The following is a 17,645-nucleotide window of genomic DNA, read 5'->3' on the forward strand; positions in this document are numbered from 1 at the left end:
TGGAGAATAACGTGGAAATTCCTTGGGAGCTACTCTTCCTAGATTTCTTGGGAGCTACTCTTCCTAGATTTCTTAGGGGCTACTCTTCCTGGACTATATAAGCAGACCCCCACCAGCCCCTGGAGGCATACCTCTTCTACAGAATCAAAGTTAGGGTTTCAATTCTTCATCCAAGTAGAGAGGATCCCTCTAGTTCTTCTAGTTCTACTTCTAGTTCATCTAGATCTAGTTCTAGTTCATCTAGTTCTAGTTCTAGTTCTAGTTAGTTCTAGTTGTAATCTAGAAAATAGGGAGAGAGAAGAGGAGAGCGGAGGAGGAGCCGGATCTGTCGGATCTTCCTCAACATTGTACTTTTGCAGCAACTGGTTCGTCCTTCATCGTTCTCCAGGTTCTTCAACTCATAATTCCTGAGTTCTTTAATTACTTTTATTTACATTCAAGTTATTTATTGGATTCCCGCTTGCATCAAGTGCTCTAGTCTTTATAACGCTAGAGTAGTAATTAATAGATTAGACGTGGTGTTTAGTCTTGCGATTACCTAGAATTGCACCCAATCCTACGGATTGTTGTGGTAGCCTTAGGGTAGTGACAGCCCTAACGGTCGATGTATTCCACCTCGTTCGGATCGGTGTTTGTAGGACCGTAGTCAGACCTTCCTAGCCTCCTTCTCATCTCTTTCTGTGGTTAGTGCTCTGATGTCCCGATATAGATAATCTTGATGTAATTCTTGATTCTTAGATCAACTAGAGAACTCTCAGGAAACTTCCTCTCTTCCCATCAAAAATAATTATATAGTTATCCTTGGGCGATCTTGGATCTTAATTAGTACACTCACGTTCCCTGTGGAAAATCGATACTCTGGAATACTCCCGGGTGAAGGCAACATCGGTATCTGTGCGCTTGCAGATTTTTCTGTTTGCGTTTAAAATACCCAACAAGCTTTCTGGCGCCGTTGCCGGGGAACGGTAGCTATGCTAGTTTTGAACCAAGTCGTCCGTGTATCCTTTTTCTTTTCCTTTTCTTTTACCACACTCACCTTACCATTTTCACCACACCACATGGATTTCACTCTAAGCATTAATGAGCATGGAATTTATTTCATTGCCACTTCATTTACTCCATGCTCATATGCAACATCTTCACAATCCATTGGTCTCTCCAAGTTCACCACATTCGAGATCTCCAACCCCCACTTCCTTTCTATTTATAAAAACTTTAAAAGGGCGGTTGTCGATGCATATGTCTATATGAAATATTGCAGATCTCGTTGAGTTGGTCTTGATATAGGTCAGCGTTGGAGGGGAAACCACTTCGCCGACATAAATTGATGGTTTCCCAAGGACAAGCTTAGTGTCCTAAAACAAGCATTGATCAGATCGTAACATGAGCTTTTAATTATTTACAACATTACCTTGAGTGTTGAGCATATAAGGATAATTGTAAAAAATTCCTTCGGGTATTCTTGTCACTAACCTTTCCAGGATTGGAGCAAGAAGATCTGATGAATGACAAGCACAAGGTATGTCCAACCAATCATCATACAACATTGAATTAAATTCATCCAAACTTGAATTTTGCAAAATTTAAGCTTGGGGGAGTACTTTACATAAAAACATCCTTTTCCCTGTTGCTATGTTGGTTGTCCTTACCTTTAAGACATGCACAATTTTGTTAAACACTAATCACACTACTTCATCTCCACTTGAGTAGATCTCTATAAATGCTTTCATGCTACCTTTATTTGCTTTATTATATGTCTAGGCTTGGAGTAGTTTCATTTATCTCTTAATTAAGCATGGTGCTTAGTTTAGGAATGATGATCTTACTTCCAAAGGATTTTAAATTAAGCATGATGCTTAGGTTAAAATTCCCTCCTAAATCAAATTAGACATGGTGTCTAGGTTGATCTTTGAGCCGATAGTATGCTATAGTAGATATTGGATATTTTGTTGGACTAACCCCTGCAGGAAAACTTTCAATATCGACCTGGGAAGTCCTGAGACAAACTCACATTGGAGACAAAGAGAGAGGCACATGAAGTTAAACAATTTGCACTAGGAAGGCATAGCTCATAAGAGATGATCCATGGAGGGTGCTACAAACACGATGCACAACCGCTAAGAAAGGAAAGCTGCCACAAGGTGATACTGTACCAACACTCTTCAAGTAAGGTAACATCTTAAGGTACTTCACTATCACTTTTATAAGCTTCTCCTTGGTTCTGGCGTTCACATGAATAAAAGAGACAAACATGTATGATTTACAACTCTAGATTAACCAACCCAATTGATTCAATATGTTTAGTCCTTCCACCTTTGTGATTCCACACTCCTAATCATATGAGCTAAAATATTGCACATTCAATATTTGGAAGATATAAACAAAACATAAATATAGATAGATTATCTTTCCATTAGGTTGAGCGATCTGATATGACAAATGCTTAAAATGTTACACTCATGATCTTATTATCCAACTTTGTCTTGCTCACTATGCTTAAGGTTAGAGAGAACAAATACACTTTAGGTTCTGTTGGTGTTTTCCACCAACAGGGCCCATGCACTTGATCTCTGCCTTGTCTCTATGAGCAGGTACACTTCAAGCAAAATATGAAGGAGTTTTACAACTCCCAGACTCCACCAAGTGATGAACCTAGATCTACGAGCACAAACACACTAGAGATACTAGACACTCAGGCAATCACTGCCCTGAGATGCTTGAGGACGTAACTACTGGAGTAACCCCATTGTGGAAATAATTACTGACCTTCTGCCGGTCAAGAGAGACAATCCAGGACGCCCCGTCATCCCGATCTCCATCGGCATGGTGGACTTCCTAGAAGCACTCTGTGACTTTGGCTCCAGTGTCAACATTATGCCCAGGCTTGCAGATCGTACGCTAAGTTTCCCAAAGGGAATAGTGAAGAACCTCTGCGTCCGAGTTGGTACCTTGTACGCCCGAGCAGACTTCGTGGTGATAGAGACCGGTTCTGATGAGAGGGCACCCATCATTCTAGGGAGGCCATTCCTGAACACCTCGGGAGCAGTCATCCACGCTAGTGCTGCCAAGATCAGTTTCTACATCAAGGGGATGAAGGAGACGTTTTCCTTCAAAAACAAAACTACACAAATCTCAGAGCAATCCTGACATGAACCAAGGAAAGGACCAACAGGAGGAACAGGAACAAGCAAGTGTGGACCGAGTCAGCTAAGATGGTCACTGCAGTTCAAGGAGGTCAAGATCATCGACTTAAGTCACCATTCTTGACCAAAAAAGGACGACCTAGTCACCTATCAGCTCCTATTCAGAACCATGCCCCTAAAACCGATATACATTCAGCTCCTGATGGCAGATCAGACATTCTGAAAGATTGAAGGTTATTGATATGGGAGAAGACGAGTACGATCCACCCATCATCCTTGGAAGGTCGTTCCTCAGCACCGTTAAAGCAATCATCTACATTGAAACCGGAGAAGTCCACATGAGAGAGGAGGTACGCTGCTATTTTAATGACCCTAACTATATAGTTGAAGACTCTAAGCAGGTCAGGACAAGAAGAAGACAATGCAACCGCAACCAGAGGAGGCAAATCATCAAGGACGGATGGGCAAACTACGAAGGAGAAGTAGTAAGGTCTGAAGACATACAACTTGAACAGAACTATCCTGAGGAGACCGTAGCACCGAATCAGGTGTGCAGAGAGAAGATAGTTATACATGAAGAGGAGAAGCCGCCGGAACCACCGACTACGCCATCCAGCGAATCATAGGACGACTGAGAAAACGGAGAGTCCCGTTCGGAGGACTTAAAAATACCGAACGCCTTGCCAAGAGGTAAACTTGGTAGTTATCTTTTCCTTTCAATTATTTTAAAATAGTTTGCTTAGTTAATCAGGTTTATATCATCTTGAAAAGAAAATAAAAATGTTAAAAATAGTAAGCCCCATGTGAGTATGCTCATGGCATAAAACCCATAAGTACATTCACTGTGGTGGCATAAAAATAAAATAAATATATTCCTGTCCTATAAAAATAAAAATATAAAAATAAATTTATGATCCTACTAAAGAGAGTAACATTTATTGAGGAGACTCAACATGATAAAGGCTAAATATTTATGCTAACACTTAACTAGTTTCACAAAGCTTTGTTGTCTATTTGAGCTCCACAGAATTCAAGGATCAAAGAAGTCTAGCAGACGGAGGACATCCTAATCGCTGTCAGAGTGCTGCCGACATTCAAATACACCTCCGCCACCTGCTAGCTACATCAGAAGAAATTATGTCAAAATCCAGCTTGGGGGAGAGCACCCCCATTTATCCAGCTAAGTGTTCTACTCACGTTTATACTTTACTCGAATAATAAAAAGATGCATAATCATAAAAACCCAAATAAAGATTTTGTGCTTATATATATCTTTGCTTAGTTTGCTAAATAAATAAATAAGTAAAGTTTGCTATGAACCCTCATGATAAGCTCTCACATGGAAATGATGAATAGTTGCTCTGCCATGTACCTAGTTTTCAAGTTTAAGCTTTCTCTCAAGTTTAGGCATAACTGTTATTAATTAAGATTTGCTCTAAACCTGAACTTGTGGGAAGAGTACTTGATCTAAAGTCTAAATCATTAACGGATATGATATGGGAAGGTTGAGCTGCTGTTTATCTGTTCCTAGAGATGCTAGAATTCTGGAGAATTTTATCTTTGAAAATCTTTAAAATAACACATGATGTGTTCCTGTATGATGAGAGTTTAAATTCCTACCACAGCCATATATATACATGCTTGCTAGACTTTGAGCCACTCATTTACTTTTTACTGCTTATGAGCATTGAGTGTGGTCAAGCTGTGTAGACCCCTAGGAGCTTGTCATGTGGTTATATCAAGATTCACTTGCACGTTCACTCACACATGCTACTTCTACTCCGGAAGTACCATCCACATATATCCATTTCCATCTCCAGAACCACCCAAAAATATTCTACTCCTAATCCGGAAGAGAATAGCCAAAAACATTTCTGTTTTCCCCTGTGAAATAAATGCTCAAGTTATCTTGTTACTACCACTTGCTATATTATTTCATGAGATGAGTGCTCTCTAAAAAAAAGAAGAAAAAAAAAAGAAAAAAAGAGATACGAGAAAATAAAAAGGGGCAAGTGCCCGGAACCTCGAAAGAAAAAAAAGTGAGACGAGAGGTAAAAATGGACAAGTGCCCGACAGTAGAACTAGGGGTACAAGATACCCACGTGAAAGAAAAAGAAAATATAGAGCATCTCATTCTCCTTAAAAAGTTTCAAAAGAGCAAGAAAGGTATGTATCCCCTCAAAAGAGCATAAGTAGAATTAGACTTTCACCATTGTTATCACCATCATCACCATACACCATTCATTCACCACACATGCACATCTTGATTTGACTTATTGACTTGTTCTTCTGGATCCATGGTTTGACTATGCAATAAATGTTTTGTACGTATGTATTAGCTGTCTCCCACCTATGAGCTCCAGATATCAAAACCTTATTAGAGTAGGGTGAGAGAGAAGGCAATACCACTATGCCTCATACCAAAAATACCACATACTTTGAGAGAAGGCATACACCATTAATGCCTTGGTAAGGATCCAGAAATACCACAAAAGAGAGACTAGAGAGAGTCATATAAGGAATCTCTGAGTTTTATTTGAAAATCTGCAAAAACTCCAGAGCTATAGCTGATCAAGAATAAGAGACATGGTGCTTGACTAGACCGTTCTATCTTTTAACTACTCAAGACAGAAGTGACGGTTACAAGTCCCATGGTGAAAGGTAAATGAGTAAGTTTTAAGTCTTAACAGTTTACTCTAACCCAGAGATGATATCTTGTTTGAACGCCTTTGTATCTTTAAGGCAAGAAAACACTGTAGAAACTCTTGAGTTCATCTTTACTCAGGGACGAGCAAAGGTTAAGCTTGGGGGAGCTTGTTGACGGTCCTTAATGCACACATTTAACCATCAACTAATCATGGAAAAGGATCGAAATGTAACCAACACCCAGACTTAGGGTTTTATCTGACAGAATTCCACGAGTTTTGGTGTTTGTCTATTTCTGTAGGGGGTTATCAGGAAATACGGAAGAAAGGCCCACACGTCGGGATTACATAGAGATATTAATGTGCCGCGCAATTTTCTATCATCTAGAAGACTCCAGAAGCCACGGGAACGAACGGGAGGCCGAGCGGGCCCGGAGGCAGGGCGCCCGCCCTCCTCTGCTGGCCAATCAGCACGAGTCTCGGGGATTATGCCCCACGGACTCTAAGGATCGAGGAAAATCACACGATGAAGGTCGGTTTGATCGGATGGTGGAGAATAACGTGGAAATTCCTTGGGAGCTACTCTTCCTAGATTTCTTGGGAGCTACTCTTCCTAGATTTCTTGGGGGCTACTCTTCCTGGACTATATAAGCAGACCCCCACCAGCCCCTGGAGGCATACCTCTTCTGCAAAATCAAAGTTAGGGTTTCAATTCTTCATCCAAGTAGAGAGGATCCCTCTAGTTCTTCTAGTTCTACTTCTAGTTCATCTAGATCTAGTTCTAGTTCATCTAGTTCTAGTTCTAGTTCCTCTAGTTCTAGTTCTAGTTAGTTCTAGTTGTAATCTAGAAAATAGGGAGAGAGAAGAGGAGAGCGGAGGAGGAGCCGGATCTGTTGGATCTTCCTCAACATTGTACTTTTGCAGCAACTGGTTCGTCCTTCATCGTTCTCCAGGTTCTTCAACTCATAATTTCTGAGTTCTTTAATTACTTTTATTTACATTCAAGTTATTTATTGGATTCCCGCTTGCATCAAGTGCTCTAGTCTTTATAACGCTAGAGTAGTAATTAATAGATTAGACGTGGTGTTTAGTCTTGCGATTACCTGGAATTGCACCCAATCCTGCGGATTGTTGTGGTAGCCTTAGGGTAGTGACAGCCCTAACGGTCGATGTATTCCACCTAGTTCGGATCGGTGTTTGTAGGACCGTAGTCAGACCTTCCTAGCCCCCTTCTCATCTCTTTCTGTGGTTAGTGCTCTGATGTCCCGATATAGATAATCTTGAAGTAATTCTTGATTCTTAGATCAACTAGAGAACTCTTAGGAAACTTCCTCTCTTCCCATCAAAAATAATTATATAGTTATCCTTGGGCGATCTTGGATCTTAATTAGTACACTCACGTTCCCTGTGGAAAATTGATACTCTGGAATACTCCCGGGTGAAGGCTACATCGGTATCCGTGCGCTTGCGGATTTTTCTGTTTGCGTTTAAAATACCCAACAAGCTTTCTGGCGCCGTTGCCGGGAAACGGTAGCTGTGCTAGTTTCGAACCAAGTCGTTCGTGTATCCTTTTTCTTTTCCTTTTCTTTTACCACACTCACCTTACCATTTTCACCACACCACATGGATTTCACTCTAAGCATTAATGAGCATGGAATTTATTTCATTGCCACTTCATTTACTCCATGCTCATATGCAACATCTTCACAATCCATTGGTCTCTCCAACATCACCACATTCGAGATCTCCAACCCCCACTTCCTTTCTATTTATAAAAACTTTAAAAGGGCGGTTGTCGATGCATATGTCTATATGAAATATTGCAGATCTCGTTGAGTTGATCTTGATATAGGTCAGCGTTGGAAGGGAAACCACTTCGCCGACATAAATTGACGGTTTCCCAAGGACAAGCTTAGTGTCCTAAAACAAGCATTGATCAGATCGTAACATGAGCTTTTAATTATTTACAACATTACCTTGAGTGTTGAGCATATAAGGATAATTGTAAAAAATTCCTTCGGGTATTCTTGTCACTAACCTTTCCAGGATTGGAGCAAGAAGATCGGATGAATGACAAGCACAAGGTATGTCCAACCAATCATCATACAACATTGAATTAAATTCATCCAAACTTGAATTTTGCAAAATTTAAGCTTGGGGGAGTACTTTACATAAAAACATCCTTTTCCCTGTTGCTATGTTGGTTGTCCTTACCTTTAAGACATGCTCAATTTTGTTAAATACTAATCACACTACTTCATCTCCACTTGAGTAGATCTCTATAAATGCTTTCATGCTACCTTTATTTGCTTTATTATATGTCTAGGCTTGGAGTAGTTTCATTTATCTCTTAATTAAGCATGGTGCTTAGTTTAGGAATGATGATCTTACTTCCAAAGGATTTTAAATTAAGCATGATGCTTAGGTTAAAATTCCCTCCTAAATCAAATTAGACATGGTGTCTAGGTTGATCTTTGAGCCGATAGTATGCTATAGTAGATATTGGATATTTTGTTGGACTAACCCCTGCAGGAAAACTTTCAATATCGACCTGGGAAGTCCTGAGACAAACTCACATAGGAGACAAAGAGAGAGGCACATGAAGTTTAACAATTTGCACGAGGAAGGCATAGCTCATAAGAGATGATCCAAGGAGGGTGCTACAAACACGATGCACAACCGCTAAGAAAGGAAAGCTGCCACAAAGTGATACTGTACCATCACTCTTCAAGTAAGGTAACATCTTAAGGTACTTCACTATCACTTTTATAAGCTTCTCCTTGGTTCTGGCGTTCACATGAATAAAAGAGACAAACATGTATGATTTACAACTCTAGATTAACCAACCCAATTGATTCTATATGTTTAGTCCTTCCACCTTTGTGATTCCACAATCCTAATCATATGAGCTAAAATGTTGCACATTCAATATTTGGAAGATATAAACAAAACATAAATATAGATAGATTATCTTTCCATTAGGTTGAGCGATCTGATATGACAAATGCTTTAAATGTTACACTCATGATCTTATTATCCAACTTTGTCTTGCTCACTATGCTTAAGGTTAGAGAGAACAAATACACTTTAGGTTCTGTTGGTGTTTTCCACCAACAGGGCCCATGCACTTGATCTCTGCCTTGTCTCTATGAGCAGGTACACTTCAAGCAAAATATGAAGGAGTTTTACAACTCCCAGACTCCACCAAGTGATGAACCTAGATCTACGAGCACAAACACACTAGAGATACTGGACACTCAGGCAATCACTGCCCTGAGATGCTTGAGGACGTAACTACTGGAGTAACCCCGTTGTGGAAATAATTACTGACCTTCTGCCAGTCAAGAGAGACAATCCAGGACGCCCTGTCATCCCGATCTCCATCAGCATGGTGGACTTCCTAGAAGCGCTCTGTGACTTTGGCTCCAGTGTCAACATTATGCCCAGGCTTGCAGATCGTACGCTAAGTTTCCCAAAGGGAATAGTGAAGAACCTCTGCGTCCGAGTTGGTACCTTGTACGCCCGAGCAGACTTCGTGGTGATAGAGACCGGTTCTGATGAGAGGGCACCCATCATTCTAGGGAGGCCATTCCTGAACACCTCGGGAGCAGTCATCCACGCTAGTGCTGCCAAGATCAGTTTCTACATCAAGGGGATGAAGGAGACGTTTTCCTTCAAAAACAAAACTACACAAATCTCAGAGCAATCCTGACATGAACCAAGGAAAGGACCAACAGGAGGAACAGGAACAAGCAAGTGTGGACCGAGTCAGCTAAGATGGTCACTGCAGTTCAAGGAGGTCAAGATCATCGACTTAAGTCACCATTCTTGACCAAAAAAGGACGACCTAGTCACCTATCAGCTCCTATTCAGAACCATGCCCCTAAAACCGACATACATTCAGCTCCTGATGGCAGATCAGACATTCTGAAAGATTGAAGGTTATTGATATGGGAGAAGACGAGTACGATCCACCCATCATCCTTGGAAGGTCGTTCCTCAGCACCGTTAAAGCAATCATCTACATTGAAACCGGAGAAGTCCACATGAGAGAGGAGGTACGCTGCTATTTTAATGACCCTAACTATATAGTTGAAGACTCTAAGCAGGTCAGGACAAGAAGAAGACAATGCAACCGCAACCAGAGGAGGCAAATCATCAAGGACGGATGGGCAAACTACGAAGGAGAAGTAGTAAGGTCTGAAGACATACAACTTGAACAGAACTATCCTGAGGAGACCGTAGCACCGAATCAGGTGTGCAGAGAGAAGATAGTTATACATGAAGAGGAGAAGCCGCCGGAACCACCGACTACGCCATCCAGTGAATCATAGGACGACTGAGAAAACGGAGAGTCCCGTTCGGAGGACTTAAAAATACCGAACGCCTTGCCAAGAGGTAAACTTGGTAGTTATCTTTTCCTTTCAATTATTTTAAAATAGTTTGCTTAGTTAATCAGGTTTATATCATCTTGAAAAGAAAATAAAAATGTTAAAAATAGTAAGCCCCATGTGAGTATGCTCATGGCATAAAACCCATAAGTACATTCACTGTGGTGGCATAAAAATAAAATAAATATATTCCTGTCCTATAAAAATAAAAATATAAAAATAAATTTATGATCCTACTAAAGAGAGTAACATTTATTGAGGAGACTCAACATGATAAAGGCTAAATATTTATGCTAACACTTAACTAGTTTCACAAAGCTTTGTTGTCTATTTCAGCTCCACAGAATTCAAGGATCAAAGAAGTCTAGCAGACGGAGGACATCCTAATCGCTGTCAGAGTGCTGCCGACATTCAAATACACCTCCGCCACCTGCTAGCTACATCAGAAGAAATTATGTCAAAATCCAGCTTGGGGGAGAGCACCCCCATTTATCCAGCTAAGTGTTCTACTCACGTTTATACTTTACTCGAATAATAAAAAGATGCATAATCATAAAAACCCAAATAAAGATTTTGTGCTTATATATATCTTTGCTTAGTTTGCTAAATAAATAAATAAGTAAAGTTTGCTATGAACCCTCATGATAAGCTCTCACATGGAAATGATGAATAGTTGCTCTGCCATGTACCTAGTTTTCAAGTTTAAGCTTTCTCTCAAGTTTAGGCATAACTGTTATTAATTAAGATTTGCTCTAAACCTGAACTTGTGGGAAGAGTACTTGATCTAAAGTCTAAGTCGTTAACGGATATGATATGGGAAGGTTGAGCTGCTGTTTATGTGTTCCTAGAGATGCTAGAATTCTAGAGAATTTTATCTTTGAAAATCTTTAAAATAACACATGATGAGTTCCTGTATGATGAGAGTTTAAATTCCTACTACAGCCATATATATACATGCTTGCTAGACTTTGAGCCACTCATTTACTTTTTACTGCTTATGAGCATTGAGTGTGGTCAAGCTGTGTAGACCCTTAGGAGCTTGTCATGTGGTTAAATCAAGATTCACTTGCACGTTCACTCACACATGCTACTTCTACTCCGGAAGTACCATCCACATATATCCATTTCCATCTCCAGAACCACCCAAAAATATTCTACTCCTAATCCGGGAGAGAATAGCCTAAAACATTTCTGTTTTCCCCTGTGAAATAAATGCTCAAGTTATCTTGATACTACCACTTGCTATATTATTTCATGAGATGAGTGCTCTCTAAAAAAAAGAAGAAAAAAAAGAAATAAAAAGAGATACGAGGAAATAAAAAGGGGCAAGTGCTCGGAACCTCGAAAGAAAAAAAAGTGAGACGAGAGGTAAAAATGGACAAGTGTCCGACAGTAGAATTAGGGGTACAAGATACCCACGTGAAAGAAAAAGAAAATATAGAGCATCTCATTCTCCTCAAAAAGTTTCAAAAGAGCAAGAAAGGTATGTATCCCCTCAAAAGAGCATAAGTAGAATTAGACTTTCACCATTGTTATCACCATCATCACCATACACCATTCATTCACCACACATGCACATCTTGATTTGACTTATTGACTTGTTCTTTTGGATCCATGGTTTGACTATGCAATAAATGTTTTGTAAGTATGTATTAGCTGTCTCCCACCTATGAGCTCCAGATATCAAAACCTTATTAGAGTAGGGTGAGAGAGAAGGCAATACCACTATGCCTCATACCAAAAATACCACATACTTTGAGAGAAGGCATACACCATTAATGCCTTGGTAAGGATCCAGAAATACCACAAAAGAGAGACTAGAGAGAGTCATACAAGGAATCTCTGAGTTTTATTTGAAAATCTACAAAAACTCCAGAGCTATAGCTGATCAAGAATAAGAGACATGGTGCTTGACTAGACTGTTCTATCTTTTAACTACTCAAGACAGAAGTGACGGTTACAAGTCCCATGGTGAAAGGTAAATGAGTAAGTTTTAAGTCTTAACAGTTTACTCTAACCCAAAGATGATATCTTGTTTGAACGCCTTTGTATCTTTAAGGAAAGAAACCACTGTAGAAACTCTTGAGTTCATCTTTACTCAGGGACGAGCAAAGGTTAAGCTTGGGGGAGCTTGTTGACGGTCCTTAATGCACACATTTAACCATCAACTAATCATGGAAAAGGATCCAAATGTAACCAACACCCAGACTTAGGGTTTTATCTGGCAGAATTCCACGAGTTTTGGTGTTTGTCTATTTCTGCAGGGGGTTATCAGGAAATACAGAAGAAAGGCCCACATGTCGGGATTACATAGAGATATTAAAGTGCCGCACAATTTTCTATCATCTAGAAGACTCCAGAAGCCACGGGAACGAACAGGAGGCCGAGCGGGCCCGGAGGTAGGGCGCCCGCCCTACCCCCCTGGGCGCCCGCCCTCCTCTGCTGGCCAATCAGCACGAGTCTCGGGGATTATGCCCCACTGACTCTAAGGATCGAGGAAAATCACACGATGATGGTCGGTTTGATCGGATGGTGGAGAATAACGTGGAAATTTCTTGGGAGCTACTCTTCCTAGATTTATTGGGAGCTACTCTTCCTAGATTTCTTGGGGGCTACTCTTCCTGGACTATATAAGCAGACCCCCACCAGCCCCTGGAGGCATACCTCTTCTACAGAATCAAAGCTAGGGTTTCAATTCTTCATCCAAGTAGAGAGGATCCCTCTAGTTCTTCTAGTTCTACTTCTAGTTCATCTAGATCTAGTTCTAGTTCATCTAGTTCTAGTTCTAGTTCCTCTAGTTCTAGTTCTAGTTAGTTTTAGTTGTAATCTAGAAAATAGGTAGAGAGAAGAGGAGAGCGGAGGAGGAGCCGGATCTGTCGGATCTTCCTCAACATTGTACTTTTGCAGCAACTGGTTCGTCCTTCATCGTTCTCCAGGTTCTTCAACTCATAATTCCTGAGTTCTTTAATTACTTTTATTTACATTCAAGTTATTTATTGGATTCCCGCTTGCATCAAGTGCTCTAGTCTTTATAACGCTAGAGTAGTAATTAATAGATTAGACGTGGTGTTTAGTCTTGCGATTACCTGGAATTGCACCCAATCCTGCGGATTGTTGTGGTAGCCTTAGGGTAGTGACAGCCCTAACGGTCGATGTATTCCACCTCGTTCAGATCGGTGTTTGTAGGACCGTAGTCAGACCTTGCTAGCCCCCTTCTCATCTCTTTCTGAGGTTAGTGCTCTGATGTCCCGATATAGATAATCTTGAAGTAATTCTTGATTCTTAGATCAACTAGAGAACTCTCAGGAAACTTCCTCTCTTCCCATCAAAAATAATTATATAGTTATCCTTGGGCGATCTTGGATCTTAATTAGTACACTTACGTTCCCTGTGGAAAATCCATACTCTGGAATACTCCCGGGTGAAGGCTACATCGGTATCCGTGCGCTTGCGGATTTTTCTGTTTGCGTTTAAAATACCCAACAAGGTTTAAATAAATTTGATCTTTGGATTTTTGAATCATTCACCTCAATAAATATGCACCAGCATGAATGCAACAAAAATTATTTCTCTAAACTTATATTCAATTTTATTTCCCCAAATTTATTTATTTTTTTCCTATATTGAAATGCTCAAAAATAATTCATTTAAATTCAATTCATCTATTTTAAATAAATAAAATTTTTGGGTGTTACACGTCTTCTGCTTTGACTGTCAGTCCTTCGCTCTTGGTCTTCAGCTCTCATGAACCACGCTTCCTCTTCTCGTAGCAATCAAGCAACACAAACGGACAAGCAAACATGACATAGAACAAACATAAATCAAAAGAAAAGCCTTGAAACAAAGCGTGCTAAACAACATGGATTGTTGCTACAATAGTGACAACGCAAGAACGATTGAGAATGGAACTATGGTTAAATGGATAGGACTATCGAGGTTTGCAACATAACGGAGAAGACGAACTATATGCTTGATGTATTTTATTTGATTAAATAAGATTATAGACATTTTGGAGAACTATCATAATGTTGGATTAACCAAATTATGTTGAATTATAAATGCCAAAGTTAAACTTTAGTTGATTTTAATTATAAATGATTATATATCATTCAAGCCATTTAAGAATTTATAATTTAGGAAGCATAAAGCAACTTATATGGATGGAGGTTGATCTAACAAGGTCATTATTGAAAAGTCATTAATGTTGACACTAATCATATCTCTACTATAATTCACCCAACAGAATTATGCTTGGTCTACCCAAAAAAATCATTCCCGCAGAGGGCTTCAACCATTGTGTACGCAGGAAAACGCATAGGATTTTGTCTCCATTAAAATCAATGGCTAATAAAACATCCATATCAGATCCTATGGCTAACACAGTAAGTTTGATGCCAGGCTTCAAAAGCAACCGCATCCCACACACACACCCTGCGCCCACATACGCGAAACATCCCCATATACAAATTGGATTCCCGGCCCCACTCCCCTCATGCGGCCATGCAGGAGGCGATGTTATCATCTTTAGCCATGCTAGAGCACTGCGGAATTAGGGCTAGGGCAAGCGGCGGTGGTATGGAGCAACGGTGGTGGCTCCACACCTACGGCTGTCTACATCAACGCAATCACTTGGGGCGAATCCAACGGCGGTGACTCTCGACTTCGTGGATCTCGAGGTGCATGGGGTAATGGCATTCGGTCACGGTTCTCGGCTCACATGGTGTTATGGCGGTGCTCGGCCGTGGGGCATAGGGTGCATGGGGCAGTGGCTGTGGCGACGGCGTGCGGGGCGTATGGCCAAAGGCACCACTACCCAGTCCGTCGTGGCCACAAGTCCAGACTCATCCACAATGAGGGCCCCTCTGAGATCCATGGCCATGCCAGCGTGCTACTCGTGGCCGTGTGACACCACATGAAAAATTGGGTACTCGAGTGGAGCACGGTGCTGCTTCATCTGGACAACAAACAAGGGAAGAGGAGGATACCGCTACAACAGTTGCTGAGGAGATCTGGGACACGCAACAGACAAGAGATGTCGCGATGGTGCTTGAGGAAGCAAATGATTTTTTGATTTCTTCTAGATTATTACCTTGTTTTCTTGTCTCTTCTATTGCTCACTGCTTTCAACAAACATGCAGGACGATGAGCCCGTCTCGGGAGCTAACTATTCTGGCTAGGGAGCAGGTGAATGTGGCTCACAGCGGCTGAGGTCACTACTACAGTCAGGAACTGCAGCGGCGGCTAAATAAGCTCTGTAAGGGCGGCTGGCCCAGCCGCCCTTATGCAAACGCTCTTACAGTGGAATTCACTGTAAGGGCGGTTCAACACCAGCCGCCCTTACAGAGGCCCACTGTAAGGGCGGTTGGAAACAACAGCCGCCCTTACAGTGGCCTACTGTAAGAGCGGTTGGTGCTTCCAGCCGTCCTTATAGTGAGCCTTAGTAAGGGCGGCTTGTGTCTCAGCCGCCTCTATTGTCTGCATTTGCAAGGGCGGCTCTATCTAGAACCGCCCCTACAGTTATTTTTCAGAAAAAAAAATAAAAATTACAATAATCGAGTTGACAGCACAGCACAGCACCACATACATATATACATATATAATCAGAGACAGAAAACATCACAGATTCACAACATAAATATCCATACATATACACAGCACCACATTTCAAGTCCAAAATGTTTCCATGTCCAAATCCATCCAAAAGAGTCCGAAATTTTTCAGGTACTAATACAAATCGATCACAGTCCATTCCAACAAGTTCACATGTAATCAACGACCTAGACATAGCCTATCCCACTGACGGAGGTACTGGTAAAGAGGATTGCTACCTAAGTCGGACTGTGGGTTATGGTAATCACCTTTGTAATAAACAACATGGTCCATTATAAAGTTGCAAAGGTCACCGACAATCTCTAAGAGGTCATCATCCCTGTAGACATCCCTTTTTAGTCCTTTTTCTTCTTTCCACTACAAGATCGTAAAAGACAAGTTTAGGTCTAGTGTAAAGAAGAGATTGCAAAGCTAAGTGAGAAATACTATGTTTTCATACTACAACCCACTAAGAGATTCAAACTTACCAATTCAGGGTGTCTCTTGTAGCCTTTTGTGTTACTGATGAAAGCACATACATAGTATCCACAATGCAGACTCCCTGGCCTTTGCTTGGGAAACTTTGTTTCAATTTGCAAATGGAGATGTGTCAAGTATAAGTACTGAAAAAATTAGTAATTTTATGCCAAACTAAGTCGCACTTACCGAACATAGAGATTTGAAACGCAAGTGGCTCCCCAGACCTGGATCATGCCTTCCTTTGTGATTCTTGACATAGGCCCTGAATGCCCTGTTTGAATGAGAATCGATGTGACTTGTAGTATGCAGAAGTCGATATTAAAGTGAATCATATAAGGTTACTAGGATTACAAATTTGCTTACGTAATGAGAATTGACATGAAGTCTTTATATGTGTGAGGGTCAAAATCTGCAGAATCACAAATCCATGCCATGTTCATCCCGACATCGAGACCTATGACTATCCAGTGATTGCTACAACAATTTTAAATAAATACATAAGTACCTTTGCATCAAAATAAGATAAACCGAACAATCGTTAAGTATACAATTAATCGAACTTACTTGAAGTGGTATGGAATCCATATTGTTTCGAAGTGTTGGAGATTCTTTAAACATACGGCAAGCCATGCCGCAACCTTAAGAGACTCTTCTCTTATTTTGGCCGCACGGATCTTTTCTTTCTCCGCCAACGTCCCTCCAGCAGCTAGCTGTGGCGCATCCAATTCTCATCTCGATGTCTACAAGACTTCAAACATAGTTACAACCATCCAGCTGCTTCAACTACTGCAGCAATGTCTACAAGACTTCAAACACAGAGCTACCAGAATTTCAAACATAGTTACAACCCTCGCAGACACCAGTACAGACAACAAGTATATATACCTTTGTGACTTTGCTAGGCACCTAAAATCTACTGCAGATCATGCATATAGAAACTATGCCATTATAGGCGATCACATACTATTGGTGCAGAGGCAACCTGAGCAGCCTATGAAACTAGATGGTTTCAAAAAATCAAAATCCCACCATTGTACGAGGTATGCCACTATAGTAAAAAGAACAAGCTCCCACTGCTGCCACACGAACTCTGAAAATAATTTGCACCACTTACTCAGAACTAACGTGCACACAAACCACGCAGGTACCAGTTCCGCCATCATATATTACCAGGCTTAAGGTTATCTACGCTGCAGCAACCAAGATGGTACATAAAACAGAGACTACCATTACTACTGCAGAGACATCTACAGGTCAATTCGAAGCCTTTGTGACCATGCAAAACAAGACACATAAATACAATGATGTCCCCTACAAAAATGAAGCCTCAGTGAAAGCAGCAGCTATCTATTACTCACTAAAACAGATGACAAACATTCTTGGATACCAAATTATTG

At 40.8% G+C, this 17,645-nt stretch overlaps 1 long non-coding RNA gene across 1 annotated transcript; it reads right to left on the reverse strand.

Moving 5' to 3' along the window:
* On the reverse strand, positions 16,345–16,922 carry LOC8078279. Its single transcript, XR_002448248.1, has 3 exons — positions 16,813–16,922; positions 16,612–16,722; positions 16,345–16,519 (listed from the first exon to the last, which is right to left on the reverse strand). It is a non-coding gene; the product is annotated as an uncharacterized LOC8078279 (long non-coding RNA).

The sequence above is a fragment of the Sorghum bicolor genome, chromosome 10 (assembly GCF_000003195.3).
Source record: "Sorghum bicolor cultivar BTx623 chromosome 10, Sorghum_bicolor_NCBIv3, whole genome shotgun sequence".
NCBI lineage: Eukaryota > Viridiplantae > Streptophyta > Magnoliopsida > Poales > Poaceae > Sorghum > Sorghum bicolor.